This window comes from Asterias rubens, chromosome 8 (genome assembly GCF_902459465.1).
Source record: "Asterias rubens chromosome 8, eAstRub1.3, whole genome shotgun sequence".
Classification (NCBI taxonomy): Eukaryota; Metazoa; Echinodermata; class Asteroidea; order Forcipulatida; family Asteriidae; genus Asterias; species Asterias rubens.
The window spans coordinates 14,383,939-14,391,869 of NC_047069.1; the positions used below are offsets into that span (position 1 = coordinate 14,383,939).

Sequence of the window (7,931 nt, forward strand, 5' to 3'; positions counted from 1 at the left end):
TTTGATTAATTACCAATAGTGTCCACTGCCTTTAACAAATAATATAAACGGCAAACAAATTGACCAAAAAGTTACTGATTTGTTCTTGTACGTACCCTGAGGGACTCCTAGGTAGTCGCTTTGGTAGGTGGATTTGCACTTATCTCGTAGAATCTCCTCCATCATCTGGTCTGTAATCTCACCGGGATATAACTGCTGGTCTTTGGGTACGTGTTTCGGGAACCGCCACACCATGAAAGACTGTGCGCGTCATGAGAACAAATAAAAGAGGGAAGTTGTAATCCATTAAGAAGTAGAAACACAATCGATTCAGCTTAGGTTAACTTGTTTAGTGTCTTTGTTGAAACGTAAATCGTTTAATAAAATACCCAGTCAGTTTCCCTTGGTGGTTCACCTGACATATTTTGTTAAGTTTTAAAGTAAAACAAATCTGTTTTATGTGCGACAATATTAAACATTCATTTAAAATAAAACCGATGAAAATCAAATCTATTCTGCGAAGTAATTAGAAAATAAATTACGACAACATTCTATCAACAACGGTGTTGGATTTGCGTAAAGAACGTGTGATAGTTTAAAAAAAAAAATCAAAGTATTTCCGTTAAGATTTTGAAAAAACAACAGGCAAACCGAAAAGGGGTGTTTTAAAGTAAATTCTGTACTACAGATGTGTCAATCGTTCGTGGGATGTAAAGCAAATTTCAAAGCGAACAACATGTTGACGACTTTTAACCGGAAGTCCTTTTTGTATTTCATTAGTCATTTGGAAAACATAGAAAACGACATGTTTCCCATTTCCAAAAAAAGAAATAAATAAATATAAATTGAACCGCGATTGATTTCCTTTAAATCGTAAGCAAATAATCTGCCTGTAAACAAAAAATCACTGATTATTTTAACAGAGGCTACATTTAACTTTACTGAATAACAATAAATGTATTCACCCGAATGTGTCATACATTTTAAAATTAATTTTACAATTTTAAAATCGTTTCCAAAAACAGAGACAGCGGCTCACAATATCAAATATATTTGTTTTGTTGTAAAAAAAAAAAAAAAAAAAAAACATATCGTTAAAGCATGATTTCATATAAAAGAAAACCAATATTAAACCTTGACCAGCCTCTCCATGCACCTACACGAAATTCAAAACACAATATTGATTTAAACGTGACAGGTGTTTACAAGTGTAAGACATGCACTTAAATTGATCAGTGAAAATGCAACATCGCATGGCCACCGAATTAGTACGCCAATGCAACCTCCCCTACAACGGCGATTCCAACAGATGAACCAGATAATAATTACACCATTTAACAGATGAACCAGATAATAATTACATACATTTAACAGATGAACCAGATAATAATTACATCCATTTAAACGTGTCTAAGCACAGCTTTAAGGCAAAGTAGGCATAGACCTCAATTCAACTCAATTCAATTCATTTCAATATATTTCATCACAGATTACAAGTAAAAAAGTGAAAATAGTTTTAAGAACACTGAGCACACAAGGTGGTCGCCACAGTGCAACGCCCTCTAAAACCATTGGTTTTTAGCTCTATGGTTTTCGAAACCGTTCGGTGGTTGATTTAACCTTACGTATATATGTGTAGATGTACAATCATGTGAAAATCTTATTTCAAAAAGGTTGTAGCGGTTTTGTTTTAAAGATATAAATCTTAAACAGTTTTTTCCTCGAGGACGACTGTAAATACACGAGAAAAGTTTCATGCAAAGCCGTTTATTCAAAGTCTCCCTTTCTAAAACCACATTCCTTTCCCCTTTTTGGAAATTGCTTAGAAAATTCGTTCACACCAACTTTAATCAAAAACCTACAAAACTAAATATTATGCCCTAATTATCTTTCACTGAAGAATGTAAGTTAAAAAAAACCGTATTCAAGCACAAAGAGTTTTTACGCAAATGTATACACATTATTCAGATGTATAAGAATCTCACACCTTGTACACAAAAACGTAATAAATAATTATGTATTTCACGAGAAACTTTTTTGTACCGCCATGTTCTTGGCGTGGCGCCTTTCATTGCATTTGATGGTTTTTTTTTATGTAGTTAGTTACACTTTTTGTTTTATTTATTTATTTATTCAATAAAGAAATAACAAACTATCAAATGCAGTGAAACTCGTTATATAAAAGGTTAACACATAATAAACTACCTATCATTCTATGAAATAGTTTTAGCCTGTCTTGAGGTATGGTGGACACTATTGGAGTGCACGTTTTGCTTGGGTGTACACCGGGAAATTTACCCAAACCTATCATATCAGTGTTGTATCATTGTGTCCGCAAAATCATAGAAAGGCTTATTGCGATGAAGAAAAGGTGAAAACTGTAAATAGTGATCTGCAATTGCAATCATGGCTCTAAACTACAACGACGACTTTCAAATATCACGTAAAAAAAAAATGACATCCACAAAAATCGCTGCGAGCAGGGTTCGAACCTGCGCGGGAAGATCCCATTGGATTTCAAGTCCAACGCCTTAACCACTCGGCCATCACAGCAGACGAGGGAGAGAGAATCCTATTGTATAACCCGTTTGCGCAAAATGCTGCAGTCAGACGACTGTTACATGTTTATAATATGTACACGTGCGCATGCATTATTGATGGAATAGCTTCCATTGTACAGTGGTCAGACGACTGTTGCATGTATAATATAATATAAGCGAAGGTGCAGTGAATCGAAGTGAGAAACACATGCAGTACATCCGGACTATCATTTGAACTTATACTCAATCTCAGGCATCTGAAAGCACACAATTCGGTACAAGAAGGGTGTCTTTTCTGTGATTATTTCCTTCTTCGGATGACCAATATTGAGTCAAGTGGTCACAGATCATATTTTTGTTCCAGCTTTCTACAGAAGACGATCAGAGCATGATCGAAACGTCAAGTTGATGAAACCAACGGTTGTTTTCAGAACCACCATTTAGAGATCATTACATGGTGTTACCGCAAATCTTTTCATATCATTTTGTTCTTATTAGTTTGTTTGGATATACGAAGCAAGAACAATAGCAAAAGTATAGGCCTATTCTTACCCATTTAGCAAAAGAAATATAAAAATATATCCTCGGAAATCAAATTATTTACAAAACAACATTTTCACAGCTCCCATTTGTTACGTTGGGATTGGATACCAAGTGAGGATACTTACAAAAAAGACCCTGCACGGTTTAAGAAGAAATTACTCCTTAAGAGGAAGACGTTTTAAATTTCCCGAAAACCCAACTTTTCCGAAGCGAAATTTTCGCATGTTTCTTATTTTATGTTGGATGTTTGGATACCCCAACTTAGGATATTTGATATTACAAAAAGTATACCGTCCCTGTCTGGTACAAAAGACCATTCTTACGCTTTAGCGGGGAAAAAATCATCTTAACAAATAATATTGTTTTCGTAAGGAACATTTTCACAGCTGTCCCGTTTGGGTTAATTTTTTGGGTTTTGGGGTTTTTTTTTTTGGGGGGGGGAGGGTGGAAACACAAAGTGATGAAACTTGTCATGAAAATTATCGAAAGCTGTTCGATTGTTTTAACCCATTATGTAAATACAGTAAAGGTACTCTTGTGAAAATTTCATTCCAAAAGCCTGCTGGTGGTAGCGTTTTTTTAGATATTGCTGAAGTCCAAACCGGTAGGCCTTTGTCCATGCAAGAGGAATAATCCATAACTTTAATAGGAATACGCAGTTTGATAAGCGTTATAACGTGTCTATAAGATTCAAATGTTGTAGCATTTAAAACTATTAACTTTATAACTACATCATTTCGAAGAGAAATGTTTCTCAAAACACTATCAAACTATTCGCTCCTGTATGATTTCTTACCAAAAGTTTTATTGCCATTTTTTAAAGAGTGATTGGGGACTGCCAAATCTATATTTTATATTATTTGACCAAAACAACGCAAATTGTACATTTATATAAACGCACATAATAATACATATTACAAAAAAGCAAGAAAGCAAGCACAATAAACAAACGAAGTACACTACTACAAGATGAAGAAAAACACAAAGAATTTAAACATCTATAAGTATCTAATTATAGATTAGATTGCATATCTTCCCTATATTATAAGTAAAATCAGAAAGTTTGCTTACCTCGAATGGATGAGGGTTATTGCGTCTATCTCCCGATGATGTCCCGGTCCGTATAAGATCCGGTCGGCAGAATCCTTTATTGGAAAACTCCTTATGTAAGTGGGTGTTCCTATAGGTCCGTCTAGATCGTAGAGTTTTGGTACAGACCATCTGTTGACCGTGGTCTGGTGGAGGCAAAAGGAGAAAGAAAATTTATATATTTTGAGTGATGGTGGTAATGAAAAGAAGGCCCGGGGCTTTAAGTTCCGAAAATGCATGTTCTGTTCGTCATCAGAAAATTTCTGGATACTTGGAGAGAGGCAAAGAAAGGTTTATTCTTAACGGGTCTCACTAAAAAAAAATTTCACATGCTTCATTCGAAAAAAATTCCGTTAAGGCATATCGAAAAAAACATCTTAGATGTGTGACAGAATCGACTGTTCAATATTGAGCGATGTTAACTTCAAAATAAAAATTTAGTAATTTCCGTTTATCCATTTTCTGTCTCCTGTTTTTGGTTAATGGGTTTTCTTATATTGCTCTAAATTTTACTATAGTGTTCTTTTCATTATTTGTACACGGGGTCCTTATAGGGACTAACAAACTAAACTAAACCATGGAGGAATAAATTAGACCAAACAACATATGCACAACATAAAATCCTTCACAATCTGAGCTTCGTACCTGGCAGGAGGTGCAGACGGAGCAATGATCCCTGGGTAATCCCTCCTGTATGACGTCACGGTCCGTTTAACTTTCTGCGGGGTGCTTGCTCGACCTGACGAAACAGAAGATATCATTTTGAATCTAAAGTTCTGCCAATTTTTAACCAAAATATAATTTTCGTTCACCAAAATGAGGGTGTATATTTTTCAAGCAAAAATGTGTTAGTGCAACTGCGCCTCGCTTTGTATCGGCGCGGGTTTTTAACGCAGATTGTGAGTGACCGCCATTGGGTTCTGAAAGCTAAACACGAAGTTTACGTCGCCAAAGCAACTGGCGAGATTAGTAACTGGGAATTAAGGAAGCTGAGCATGAAACATATGTTTTGAACACGAGACGCGAGGTCACAAACAAAATCAAGTTTCAATTGCATCAATAAACAAAACACTAAGAATAGTAACATACATAAATAGTCATGATCACGGCCAGGCTATCCGCTGGTTTCACAAAAGAATAACTGAATCTTGTCGTCTACTACACTTGGTACTGAATCACAATGCGCGATTTAATATCATAGACTGACGTTAAACCAACTTTTTTTTTATGGGAGATATTCGTTGTTGCCAGCTTGGTGTGAGTTTTTTTAGTTCCCTTATTTGGAAGATCATAAAACCACCAACTAACAAAAGCAAACATCATTTATAACTTTTTGAAGCCAAAGTCTGTAGTCTTCAAATAGTAGAAAGTATTAAATTAAGTACCGTGATGAATATAAATTATTATACCATTCCAATCACCAACATTATTGCTAATAATATTTGGATCGCTGCAACTTAAAAAATCAGAGAAAATAAATCACGCTATTTTTGTTCAGCGTACGTGCTCTTATTATTAGTTCCTTTGTACCCTCTTCACCCCACTCCTGTCGTACTAAAATATTTGAAAAGAGGTATATGTTTATACGCAAATTTTTATCGACATTTGATAAGCTAGTTAATTATCGCTATTAATGTTTTAAGGGTTCTTGTTAACTCATATGGATACATCAACTTAGGTCACGATGTGCAAAGTCCTTCATTTTGTTAAATTAAGTTCTATGAGATGTTTCATATCGTAGAACACGATCGCCCTGACTGTTTGGCTGATTTCGGTTTCCAATCTCCCCAATGATAAAATTAGAAAGAAGCCACTTGTTTGAAAATGCGTCTTTCACAGCTCTTTGTTTGCAATGTCAATATGGCTGGGGAAAAGTCAATAACAAAGTCACTCGCTGTAAGTGTGATGTGTGGTACTGTTTTGATATTTTGATGACTGTGTCGTTTAGGATAAACTTTAGACAAAATTAAGAATTTTTATTAAAAAAACACAAATTGGGCTTTTCAAATTGAAGTCGTAAGAAACACATTTGACCATCAAGTTTTGACCATCAAGTAAAACCACAAGGCACAAGGGATACTGACATGTAAAATGTGAAAAGTTGTTGAATCTACAAAAAATGATGTAACTGTCATAACTTTCTAAAGTGAAATTGAAAATTCAGAATACAATTCGGTCGTGAGACCTCGAAATGTTGAATGTTTTTAAATAAACCATAAACCATAACAAACCGTAAACCATAAACTAATTTAGAGTGGGTTTGTGTGTGTTTTTTAAGATAAAAAAACGTACCGAAAGACGCCATTGCAGTTTTGGGTCTCTGTAGTTTGGTGTCTTTTGGTCGAGTAGGTTTCCTAACCGCCGATTTCTTGCTGAGGTCCTCCCCTATGTGCAGGGTAGCAAGGAGCTCCAGACAACGCCGTTTGTCCTGCTCATTCGCCTTGCCGTAAAACTGCTGGAGGTCGCGGGAGAAACCTTTTGTTAACGAGTCGTGGTCGAACTGTGGACAAGAAAAGTTATGAAAAACTCTTGTAATGATAGTCAAAGGGGGGGGGGGGGGGGCTGAACAATTACCCCAGACATCCATGCACGTAGTTTGTTGTTAGTGAGGAAACCGCCAAACAGTGTTTTCTAGTTTTCTGTGGCACTCTGAGAAGGAAGATCAGCGTTCCACCGACTGGTCGGTAGAGCACTTTATAAATATTGTTTTGTTTATAAAGAGTATATTAGGCCTTTTGCATGTCGTTGTTTTACTGTCCAGCCCAAGCGATCTTGTTATAACCAGAATTAACTGTTGTCTGGAAACTTGACGTGATTGACAAAGTTAACTTATCGGAGTTGTTATGGGGCACCGTGGTGGGGTGATAGGTGTTTGCGGGGAAGGAGTGTCATTGCACTGTTATTGTGGATACAAAGTTAAACGTCAGAAGTATAGTCGATCATCTGTCTTTACTGTCGAATTCAAGTGTATAATAGTCTGACCTGACGGTGGTACCAAAGACCCAGAGTGGTGTCATTAAAAAGAAAAAAATACTGTTGTTTCTTTGCTTGTGGCACCAATGAAAACGTTCATTGCGTTGGCGGCACTTCATGTGATTAAACGCGGTAGCAAAGGTTCAACCTTGTCCAAACAGAGTCAATAAAAATTTCAAGTTAAGTCACAAGAGCAAAAATCAATCTAATTTAATTATCGGCTGGTATCTAAGAATTTGACTTCGCAAAGTGTCGACTGTATGTAGAAGTAGACAACCGTCATCATTGTCGAAATTCAAACATGTAGAATTTATAACATATTATCATAACAGTACACGTTGGCCTATACGTACAATTTGAGTAATAAACTGATGTACTGATAATAGTAAAAAGTCAATTTTATAGGAATATCAGCTTATAAACTCGGGTACCATTACCTTAGTCACGTATTTCACTCCAGAGTTCGGATGTTGTTTTGTTTCAGCCATCAAATCAGCCTCAGTAACCCATCCTTGCCTAGCAGCAGACGGCTCGATCTCCACGGAGGCCGCCATTGTTACGTTTCACACCGGCAATACTATCCAACACTGACCCTACTGTCACGTCAACAATCGGGTTACCCCTCGTTCACGTTACGCGTACCCCCTTTCATTCATGACCAAAGTTTACCGCGCACCATTTACATACAGCACCTGTGTGCGTTGTTGCTACGGGCCAGCGTCGGTTGGCAAGTGGTGTGCTCATTGACCAGTCGCACCAACAGAGGGCGCTACTTATCTGCCTCCGGATCTGGGCCGGCAAAAAAGA

General features: G+C 36.6%; 1 non-coding gene and 1 pseudogene across 1 annotated transcript; both read right to left on the reverse strand.

Annotated features, from left to right (window-relative positions):
• Positions 1 to 7,685, reverse strand: part of LOC117294003 — a 9,122-nt pseudogene extending 1,437 nt beyond the window's left edge.
• On the reverse strand, positions 2,451 to 2,532 carry Trnas-uga. Its single transcript has one exon. It is a non-coding gene; the product is annotated as a tRNA-Ser (tRNA).
• Positions 7,686 to 7,931: the final 246 nt, after the last annotated feature.